At 33.8% G+C, this 10945-nt stretch overlaps 1 long non-coding RNA gene across 2 annotated transcripts; it reads right to left on the minus strand.

Moving 5' to 3' along the window:
* Positions 1-536: 536 nt before the first annotated feature.
* Positions 537-3404, minus strand: LOC128194013 (uncharacterized). Of its 2 annotated transcripts, none has more exons than XR_008245254.1 (7): positions 3387-3404; positions 3078-3208; positions 2219-2342; positions 2032-2099; positions 1465-1918; positions 1139-1199; positions 537-887 (listed from the first exon to the last, which is right to left on the minus strand). It is a non-coding gene; the product is annotated as an uncharacterized LOC128194013 (long non-coding RNA). The 2 variants fall into 2 exon arrangements; XR_008245255.1 differs by having other exon boundaries at positions 2215-2342.
* Between the last annotated feature and the right edge of the window lie 7541 nt (positions 3405-10945).

A 10945-nucleotide genomic window follows, 5' to 3' on the forward strand; every position in this document is an offset into this window, starting at 1 on the left:
GTCTTTCTAGGATGAACAGGATTAGTGATAACATCAATATGCACTACAAGAAAAATCACTATTACATACCGCAAAAATCCGTATATAACATCAAAAATCCGTATATAAAATGATTTTACATACGAATTATATACGGACAAAAATCCGTATATAAAAAAGACGTAGCTAAATTACATACGGAAAAATCTGTATATAAATTACATACGGATCCGTATGTAAATTACATATGGATATTATGTACGGATAAATCCGTATGTAAATTACATACGGATATTATGTACGGATAATTCTGTATGTAATTACATATAGTATGTACATATGTATTTATTGTTTATAACATATTTAATTAGATTGATTTTTTCTAATAGTTATATAATTAATATTAAAATTTTTACACAATAAGACTTCTCATAAAATTATAAATAATTACTACCAGATTTTATAAATGTTAAGAATTTATAATATATAATTGTGTTGAAAATCAAATAATTAAAACATGAAAATTTTATTTGAATACTCTATAAAGAGAGTTCAAAGAAATAAATACAACTCCTTAATATTAATATCTCATAACACTCAAATTTAACTTTTACAATAAAATATAAAATATTAAGAAAAATATGAAAAAGAGAAAAATATCTAAAAGAATGTTCATAACTACTAACACTAATATTTCAAAACTCCCCACCATGACTTCTTGCTCTTCTAAGTAGTTGTTATTGATTCATTATGCTTCTCTTGCACATCACCATCTGATGTTGGAAGGAAAGGGCTTGCACCATGAAGAGAAAAAACTGAATACGAAAACATTTTAACTTGTTCAATCATTGCCCCTGGTCCCTTCAACTCCCCAAATCTTAAAATTGTACCATCCATATAGAATTAACCTGCAGAAAATAAGTATGGTCAAACATGTTATGTATCAATTCGAAATGGCACAGAAGCATTAGAGAATTTCAAATAGTTGTTACCCGTTACCAAAAAATACACCATATTAAGTACTTTTCTAATTATTAAGAGAAGAAAGACAATTAAATCATAAATATATAACTAGAAAGTAACATGAAGGAAGATTACTCACCTGTTCTAATTACTTTTCTTAATAATCATGTTCAAACACAAAAGGAAGATTACTCACCTGTAAACTTGCCACTCATAAGGTGACCCTTAATTGCAACCCTTCAACCAGTTCTTTGTTTCTACAAACAAGCAAGGAATTTTTAGTAATTAAATACAAATGCAACACAAAAAGATGACAATCCCAAAATATTAAAATTAATAGTTTATACATATAACTATAAAACAGAAGTTAACATGAATAACCCAAAATATTTTAGGCAAGCATAGACTGAAATGGTAATATTCAACTAATATTTATATTATCCTAGGTTTTCTAGAGCTAAATACTCAAATCAAAATTCTATATTATCAGTAAATGTTAAGTGCTGAAGGTAAAAGCTTTACCAGCTCCAAAACATAAATGAGCTCCATAACAGTAGCTTTGAATTGGCCAGACAACATTATGAAATCTGGATCTTGTTCCAGCTCTAGATTATAAAAATGGAAGCAACTAGTCTTCAAAGATAATGAATTATATTTTATCAATGGTTGATTCATCATGAAAGAATTATAAAATTCTTTTTTTCCAGTTTATCATAATGCTAAAATGCCATACTATTAAGCTGAAAACAACAACAAAATTCTTAATTCATTAAACTATGTCAACTATATGGATTACACCATTGGGTACAGTCAAAAAACAAATCCTTAGAGAATTATTCCCTGTGACATCCCTTTTAACAACTTCTTCCAATGTTCTTCATGGTCCTCTACCCTCTTCCTCCAAAGAGACAAAATACCAAGTAATGGGTATTCCCTGTGCATGCACTCACACTCCTCTCCATCCATCACAGTGCACCTAATTTGGAGGGGACATCCGCAAAGGTAAAAGGAAAAGGTTAATATTAACCAATATAGTCTTTTGAGCATAACAGAGTAACCTTAATTAGTTAACAAGATTTAGCTACTTACCCAACTTCCACTATCTGAAGATCCCAAACTTTCTTGCATATGCCACAATAATGCTTTGATTTTGTTAACTGAAAAACAAAGTGATTTTAGAGACTGGAAAAAAATTCTAAACAAGTCCAGAACTTGAATTATGATGTTTTAGTTCCAGAACTAAATACAATCTATGAGAAGAAAATGATATACAAACTCTTTTATGTTCTACATAGGAATTGGCCCCCGACCCTTAAATCCTTTTTCTTCTTTAACATCTTATAAGGAATGTTCAACCCACAAGCTTCACAAGGCCACATCTCTTTCTTCTCAAATAAATCCTGCAATGGAATTCAAATCAATGAACCATTGAACTTTGGCAGAATTCATTATTTATAGAGTAGTAATTACACAATCAAAGCTTACAGAAAAAGCATGCCAAGTCCATTTTGGGACTACAAATGAGAAAAAACTAACAGTGCCAGAGCCAATTTTCAGTGGAAAAATAAGTACTCTGAATTTACAGAAAAAGCATGATAAGTACAAATTTCAATTCTAAGTTTAAAATGTGAGAGTATACCTTTGTTGCTACTTCTACTAGATATAAACATGCAACAAATAAAGGAAAGCATAAAACATCGGTGGACAGGATTATGATATCCAACTTAAGAAGCTCCATAAACACTTCAGAGAAGCTCCACCAATTAGCTTATTTAATACTTCATAATTTCTTCTAAAAACTATACTACTTTTTTTTTTAAGTTTTATATATACTGTTTCTTCTTATAAGGAGAAGAAAATTAGAAATAAGTTAGGCCAAAAACTATCTTAATCCCAAAGCTTGTCACAGCTTAGTTAGAAATTGTTTGGGTTCTTGATCCCGAGGTATCAGAATTTTCAAACTATCTGAGAACTTCGCTTAACAATGAAACGTGCACATGTGACTGCCAAATTGTGAGATAACATCAACAAACTTTGCTTAACAATGAAACTTTGCTTGATGAAATTCCAACCTTGGTTATTTTTTGATAAATCATGCTTAAAATCATATTAAAAAATCATGCTTAAAATCATACCAGATTGCTTGATGAAATCTGGAAACACCATTCCAAATTGTTTCATGGAAGTAGCTCATCCCTGGTCTCAGCTCATCTTGTGGTCTTAGGGGGGTCCTCTTGATTTCATCTGTACGGAAGGCAGCTTGAATCTGCACAACATAGACAAAAGTAACAAAAGAAAATTGTCAACAATGTCATTGACTCAACGAAGCCTTTGTTTCTTTTCACCTTGAACATTTCTTCTTCTGCAGAATAAACTCCAAACAAAGGCGTGGTTAATGCAGTTTGCTAAACCAACAAAGATAATCCTAGTGTTTTGATACTTACTTCCCTTAGCAAGGCATCATCAAGCTCCTGCTTATCATCAGGAGTTATGTCTTTGGCATAAAATTTAGACAGAATTCCTTATCCTACAATGCAGATCAAAACCAGAAAGCTCAATTTTGGTGTCCTGAACCAACTTAAACAAAGAAAGTATAAAATTGAATAATGAAGCTGAAAAACACTATACTTTTATAACAAACCTTGCGTGCTTTTGATGCAAAGATCTACGAATTGATTGAGTAGGATGAGTAGTAAGAACCAGATCAACAGTCTGGTTTTTCAGTGCATCAAAAACTTCCCGAGGAGACTTCTTCAAGCCAAATACAAGTTTCTTGAGAGTTTCTTCAATGTTTGATTCTGTAGTTGCATTGTTCTCATCTGCAAAATGTCCTTTCTTCACCTTTTTCCTTCGACGACGAGAAATCTGGACCTCCTCAGCCAAGTTGGCCAAGTTAAGCATGTGGGAAAAGGACATGGCAACAACAATAGAGTCCCCTGCATCCAAACTAGTTATCATATTTCCAAATTCTTCCAGTTTCTTAGGGTCACGCTTTTCTTCATACTCAGCTGAAATTTCGTACACTTCTTGAACCTGCACAAAAACATTTACATAAATGTCGAAGAGAAGAGAAAGAACATAAATTCCGGAATATTTTCTGATAAATCACTATAGCCTTCTCCATCGAATCCACCGATTACATCCTCATTTTTGCACCATTTCACCGATTCAGCCGTTGAATCTTCCTTTTCCACCGAACACGTGACCTAATTCGCATTTCTCACCGAACAATCTTCCTATTTTTCACTCCTCTCCGAACCCTTCCCGCTCCTGGAGTATTATCACGAACCTAGGGTGGATGAAGGTACTCTCTCAGCGTCGAACTACGACTCCGAAACGAACGATGAAGGTGATTGCTTCATCAACGAAGGACAACGACATTGTTGTGTTATTATGCGACGACAGTTCGGGAGAGAAAGGGGGAAGAAGCAAGGGTTCGAGAGAGGGACAACGATAGTGAAGAGGGCTCGGGAGAGGGACAGCGAGGCGAATAGGGCTTGAGAGAGGGACAATGAGAGCAAAGAGGGCTCCAGAGAGAGATGTGAAATCGCGAGGGTTTGAGAGAGAGATCAAATAGGGTTCGAGGGATAGAGAGAAGATCAGGGGTTTTGAGAAGAATAGGGTTCGAGGAAGAGAGAAAAGCTAGAGGGTTTTGAGAAGAATAGGCTTTGAGGTTCGGTTGGCTTCATTTTAATCAGAATTTTTTTAAGTAAATCATTTTTCCGTATGTAACATTGGTAGCTAAAACGTCGATAGAGTTACGTACAAATAATTGGAACTATATACGGATTTATCCTTAGATAACTTTTTCACCATCACGCGTCAACATTATATACAACTTTTATATACGGATTTGTCGTATGTAAAAATCCGTATATAATATCTGTATATAATTTTCTTTTTAAAATCCGTATATAATATCCGTATGTAATATATATATTATATACGGATTATAATCCGTATATAATAATCCGTATGTAATAGCCATATTTCTTGTAGTGATGCTCATCAAAAACTACATGAACAAATTCTTCAACACACATTGTTCTTTTATTATAAACACGATAAGCATTACTAGTGAGAAAATAACTAATAAAGACAACCTCATCGGCTTTAGAATCAAACTTACCAAGGCTTTCCTTACCATTGTTTAGAATAAAACATTTTCATCCAAAGACCTGCAGATGTGAGATGTTTGGCTTTCTTCCTTTGAATAATTCATAAGGAGTCATCTTCAGCATTGATCTTATCATAGTTTTGTTTAGTACATAACATGTTGTTCTCACTGCATCTGCCTAGAAGTACTTCGGCAAGTCCCTTTCATTTAGCATGGTTCTTGCAAGTTCTTCTAGTGCTCTATTTTTTCTTTCCACTACTCCATTTTGTTGTGGCGTTCTAGGAGCAGAGAAGTTGTGAGTAATTCCCATCTCTGCACAATATTCATCAAATGCTTCATTCTGAAATTCTTTCCCATGATCGCTTCTTTTACACTTGATTCTGATCTCTTTTTCGTTTTGAATGGCTGTAGCAAATTTCTTGAACACCCTAAAAGTTTCACTTTTGGAAGAAATGAAGAAGGTCCAAGTAAATCAACAAAAATCATCAACAATAACTAAGCCATACAAATTTTGCTCCAATACTTCTTACTCTTAAGGGACCGAATAAGTCCATGTGTAGCAGTTGCAGAGATCTAGTGGTTGACATTTGTCTTTTATTTTTAAAGGATTGTCTTGTCTGTTTTCCTTTTTAGCAAGCATTACACAATCTTTCAGAAGCATAGCGTATATTTGGAAGATCAATGACAAGATCTTTAGACACTAGCTTGTTTAGTTGACCCATATTAATATGACCTAGTCTCTTGTGCCATAACCATGCATCATCTTCTTTAGACATCAGACAAACAACGGATTTGAATGAAGTCTTTCTAAAGTCGATTATGTAAATGTTGTTATATCTTTTTCCGATCAACAAAAGTTCATCAGTTAACCCGTTGCTAATCAAATAGTACTTTAGTTGAAAAAAAATCTTCAGCCCTTTATCACACAACTGATTGATGGTGAGCAAATTATGTTTCAATCCTTCAATAAGAAGCACATTGTTAATTTCATATGTGGAGGGAGTTTGAATTTTACCAATACCGATGATCTTTCCTTTGTTGTTGTCCCCATAAGTGACATGTCCATTTGTCTTGTAAGAGATGCTTGTAAACTTTGTTGAATCTCCTGTCATGTGCCTAGAGCATCCACTGTCCAGATACCACATGGAATCCTTTACTTCTTGTTCCAAACATGCTTTTACCTTTTCAGATTTTTCCATCATGATGAGATTTTTTTATGATACATTCCCTTTATTTTTCTTTTGATCCCTATCGCTTTTCTTCTTGTTTAGGAACTCGTAAATTTTCCAGCCTGCAGATCTATTTTCCCGGTTCTTAATTCCAGTCCACATACACCACCTTTCTTGTTTCGCAATAGACATGTTTCAAAAGATTCATAAAATCCATTAGTGACGGAATTGTGTTTATCATTACATGCAACATGCACTAGTTCAAAAACAAATTCACTTTTTTTCATAGTTTGAGAAATAGATGCCATTTTCCAAGATCAGTCGATTGAATGAAAATCGTAATCGACTAGTTTTTCAAATATTTTATGAAAACCAGCTCTGGTGCCTATTGTTAAAAAAAGAATGGCTCAATTTCTCACACCAAGAGGGGGGTGAATTGGTGAAGTATAAAATTTAAAACTTTCAAAATCTTTTTCACCAAAAATGATTCCTTTATGACTTTCTTGAAACGTAAGGTAAAAGACTTGTTTATGCAGCGAAAATTAAATCGATTGAGTACAGTAAGAAGTCCACTAAATAAAAGAGTGTAGGGATCGAAAGATCAAAACTGAGTTTTTATACTGGTTCGGCCAAGCCTCATCCAGTGTCCTTCCAACCACAGGAATCCAATGCACTATAATGATTAAGGTTTTTACAACAAGGCTTTTATAACGACCTCACGTCAAAAATATAAAACACCTCTCTAACCCTCTAATCAAAATATAGGCAGTATACAAACAAACTAGTAGTAAGAATCCCCTTTCCTGCAGTCCAAACCCTTTGAGCCACCCTCAAAGTTAAGAACGCAGCACACTCTTCTTCCTGTAATCACAACAAGGAACCTCAATCCAATCTTCATAAGATTGTAGCCTCTGATCTCTCAATTACACCCAGTGTACAGATATGATCAACCTTTGTATGTGTAGTTGACTTGCTCTTCAAGAATCCACAAGTAGATGATCACCACGGTCACTTATTGTTTCTTGAAGCTCTTTCTCACTTTTTGTAATAATGCACTTTCAGCAAAAGATATCACAAACTGTTAGATTCATAAAAGTTCTTATAGAAATCAAATTCGCGTCAATTTATAGATAAACACAACTCTGACTTATTATAATCGACTAAGCTACAAATGAAGTCGAATATAGCAATTCTCTTATTGCAGTTAGCAGCAATCACTGTAGTTAATTGAATGTACAATTAATGCGTCCAATTTCATTTAATGCTTAGTCAACATATTTAAAAATATTGTCGTTGTGATAGTTGTATCAAGCATTAAATGTTATTCAAAACATAACAAACTCAGTCGAATGCAACACGCATGTAATCGACTTTATAACAGAGTAAAACAGTTTTGAAAACTTTTCTCTTTGAAAAACTCTCACAGCACACTTGATAAAGTTTGTGCAAAGACACGAGTTTTAATCGACTCACCCCATAATGAAATCGACTTAAAACTATTGTTTTGACACACAATTTAAGTTCAACAAAAGTGCTTGTGCTTTTTCATTTCCAAAAACATGTGTCATGCATTAATGCATAAAATCACATATATAACATAGTGAAATGCAATGAACAACACAAACAACATAATCATGTTCGCAAAAATGCATATAACATGTAAGCAAAGAACATGTAACACCAGATACATGTGTGTTATTAATTATGTGATGTCATCATCAAAAACTTAGATATCACTGAGATTGTGGGTTCAGCTTAACCAGTGCTCCCCTATCAACAATCTCTACATTGAGAAAATCGATTACTTAACAAACAATTTACCTAAATTTACACAAGGTAAAGAAAATTTAGATGTTGTGTTAAGATCATCCAGAAGGGCAATCAATAGGCAAGGAATTGGATATAAGGCTAAAAGTAATGGGATAAATTCAAAGAAGTTCATTGATCATAGTAAGCCTGCTACTAATGCATGTATTTATTGTAATAACATTGGTCATAATGTTAGAAACTACTATAATAGAAAAGTTGGAGTTCCTAAAGGAAAATACAAATGGATCCTTAAGGAACAGCCTCCTGCAACTGACAAGAAAGGACCCAAGTTCATGTGGGTACCAACATCAAAATCATTCAATTGTTTTACAAGGAAGTAGCTGCAGCTGAAGCAGTACAAAACTCAAGGATGAATTACAGTGAAGAATTTATAAGTTCTTGAGATTCAATTTGTGGTGAAAATAACAAATTATTTTCATGATTTATGCTCATAAATATTTGCATGAATGATTGTTATATGCATGTTTCTTGTGTGCCTGTTTGATTGATTGAATTTTGTGAAAATCAAGCTACTCGATTTTTAATCGATTGTATTATGCATTAAGTCGAATATGTTCTGTGTATGTGATTCTCTGTTTTTCTTTGTAACACTGTGTTAAACACCAAGTCGACTATACCCTTAATGAAATCAATTAATTGACTCTGTTATGGGCCTTATGTGTTTTAAAAATTTAAATGGGCTTGTTTATGTGTGATGATTCACGCCCTTATAAGTGTCAAGTTTGAAAAATTGTGTTAGCTTTTAGTGTGTTTCGTCTGTGTAATCCTTGTAACCCTAGAACTGTGAAAGAGTGTTCAAGAGTTCAAGATCAAATGGCTGCTTCATCACATCCCTCAGGAGGAAATAGAGGAAAGAAAATAATTGTTAGAAGAGGTGTTGATCCCTCAGGTTGGGTCAGTGATGATGAAACAAGAGAGAGATTTCTAAGAGGAAGAATCAAGATTGTTGTACCCCCCAAGCATCTCAACTTAAGTCTATTTGAAAAAGAGGGCTTTCAGTTTTCAGAATGGCTTGAAACTCAAGGCCTCTCTACTTTAGTACAAATGAAGGGTGACTGATACCCTGACCTTGTGAGAGTATTTTACAACAACTTGAAAAGCGTAAATGGTGAGATCCAGTCAAGAGTAAAAGGTGTTGATATCCACATTGACAACAATGTGGTAAGACTTTAATCCTTTTTATAACCATTTTGATGTTTAAAGATTACCTTAATTCAAATTACTTTTATTTCTTTATATGTAGGTTTATTCCATCCAAGGTTGCTTCCCAGGTCATCACACGATCAATTAAGCAACAATATTTGAGTCCATGGCCTACTTGGGGAGCAATATCTGTAGATGACAGAAAGTCATTATAGGAGCGTTTTAAGGTGAACAACCCATTAAACTAATTGTCATTCTTATTTTAGTATGTTCATTAATCAATGTTTGTTTTGTTTATTGTTATAGATGAAGGTGCAGTGGAAACCTAAACATGAAACTCAAATACAAAGAAATTTCCACATGAAAGCATCTCATCGGTTGTCAGAGATGTTTAGGGATGCGCGCAATGCAAGGAAGTGCCCTTAATGGTTGGGCGAGCACATTTGGAACTCTTTACTCGCTCATTGGAATTCAGCAGAGTTTCACAATAAGTGTACTACAACCTAGAGGAACAAAGCTTCTGAAAAGGGTGGCACCCTGCAGACTAGTGGGTCGATCACGGTTCATGAGCATGCCATTCGTATGGTAAAAATAAGTTGGAAGTTGGGTCTTGAATCTGATGAAGATTGAGTAGATTGGACTATGAGAGTGCATATCAGAATTTCAATGTGATGATTTAAGAGCTTAAACAACTGAGTTTTACTAAACAGATTTCCAGTCTATTTAGGTTGATTGATTAAGCATAGTTGATGAGTTTCCGCATTATATCATGTCATTCTTTGTTCATTGTTTACATCATCCTAGTCCATTGAATTCTGAATTGATTAGATCATTGTTTGACCAGATTCATGCATCAAGTTTATCATTGCATGAAACAACTATTTTTGTGTGCTATGATTAATGGAAATAGCTGAATTAGATACTACAACACTATTTGATCATGGTTTAAACATTTCTAAGTCTGATTGTGATTGTTCCAATTACTCACAAATTGAACTAGCTAACATTGTATGCATTACTAGCTTTTGTGTGATTTTGTGTGCAAGGCTGATATATTTGGAGTTTAAGAGAGCTAGAAAGCTTCTAGGATCAGCAAGTGAACACGTGAAGGCCAAGGAATAAAGGAAGTTGTTTAATTACCTTTGTTTGTTCAAGTTGTTTGCTTAAATTGATTTTGTTACGGCTTGCAATTTGTTGGATTAATTGATCTCTTGATTTAGACAGAATTCTTTGTGTAGATTTGAGCTTGTGGGAATTACACAGTTAGAAAAAACCATTTTATTAGGGGAGTTGATTATTTTAATTACTTCCATTTTGCTAATTGTTTCTGATAATTTTAAGCATTGTATGCTTTGTTGAGTTGGTTTGAATGTCCGTGCAGGTTGGGATAGATGATAATTGTGAATTCCCTGTGCAATAAATTTTAAATGGATAGCAAATAGGAACCTTCTTTGCATCAAGTGGATGAGCCCAAGAATGGGAAGCTTCTTTTATATGCATATTGTTTTCTCTTGCAATCTGTTTGACTGAACACTGATCAAAGTTATCAAATGTGTTTGCAAGAGTGACCCAACCAACTTCGTGATTAGGTTGAGAGAGCTAAAAGCAACATTTGTCATGAGCAGATTCTGTAGAAGTGGACCAGTATAGTGGGCAACAACATTTTGATTTTCTTTTGTAATTTTTTTTCACATTAGTTTGCAATAGGTTTATGTTAGTCTTTCTTTTAGTTTCATTCTTATTT

The sequence above is a fragment of the Vigna angularis genome, chromosome 9 (genome assembly GCF_016808095.1).
Source record: "Vigna angularis cultivar LongXiaoDou No.4 chromosome 9, ASM1680809v1, whole genome shotgun sequence".
Classification (NCBI taxonomy): Eukaryota; Viridiplantae; Streptophyta; class Magnoliopsida; order Fabales; family Fabaceae; genus Vigna; species Vigna angularis.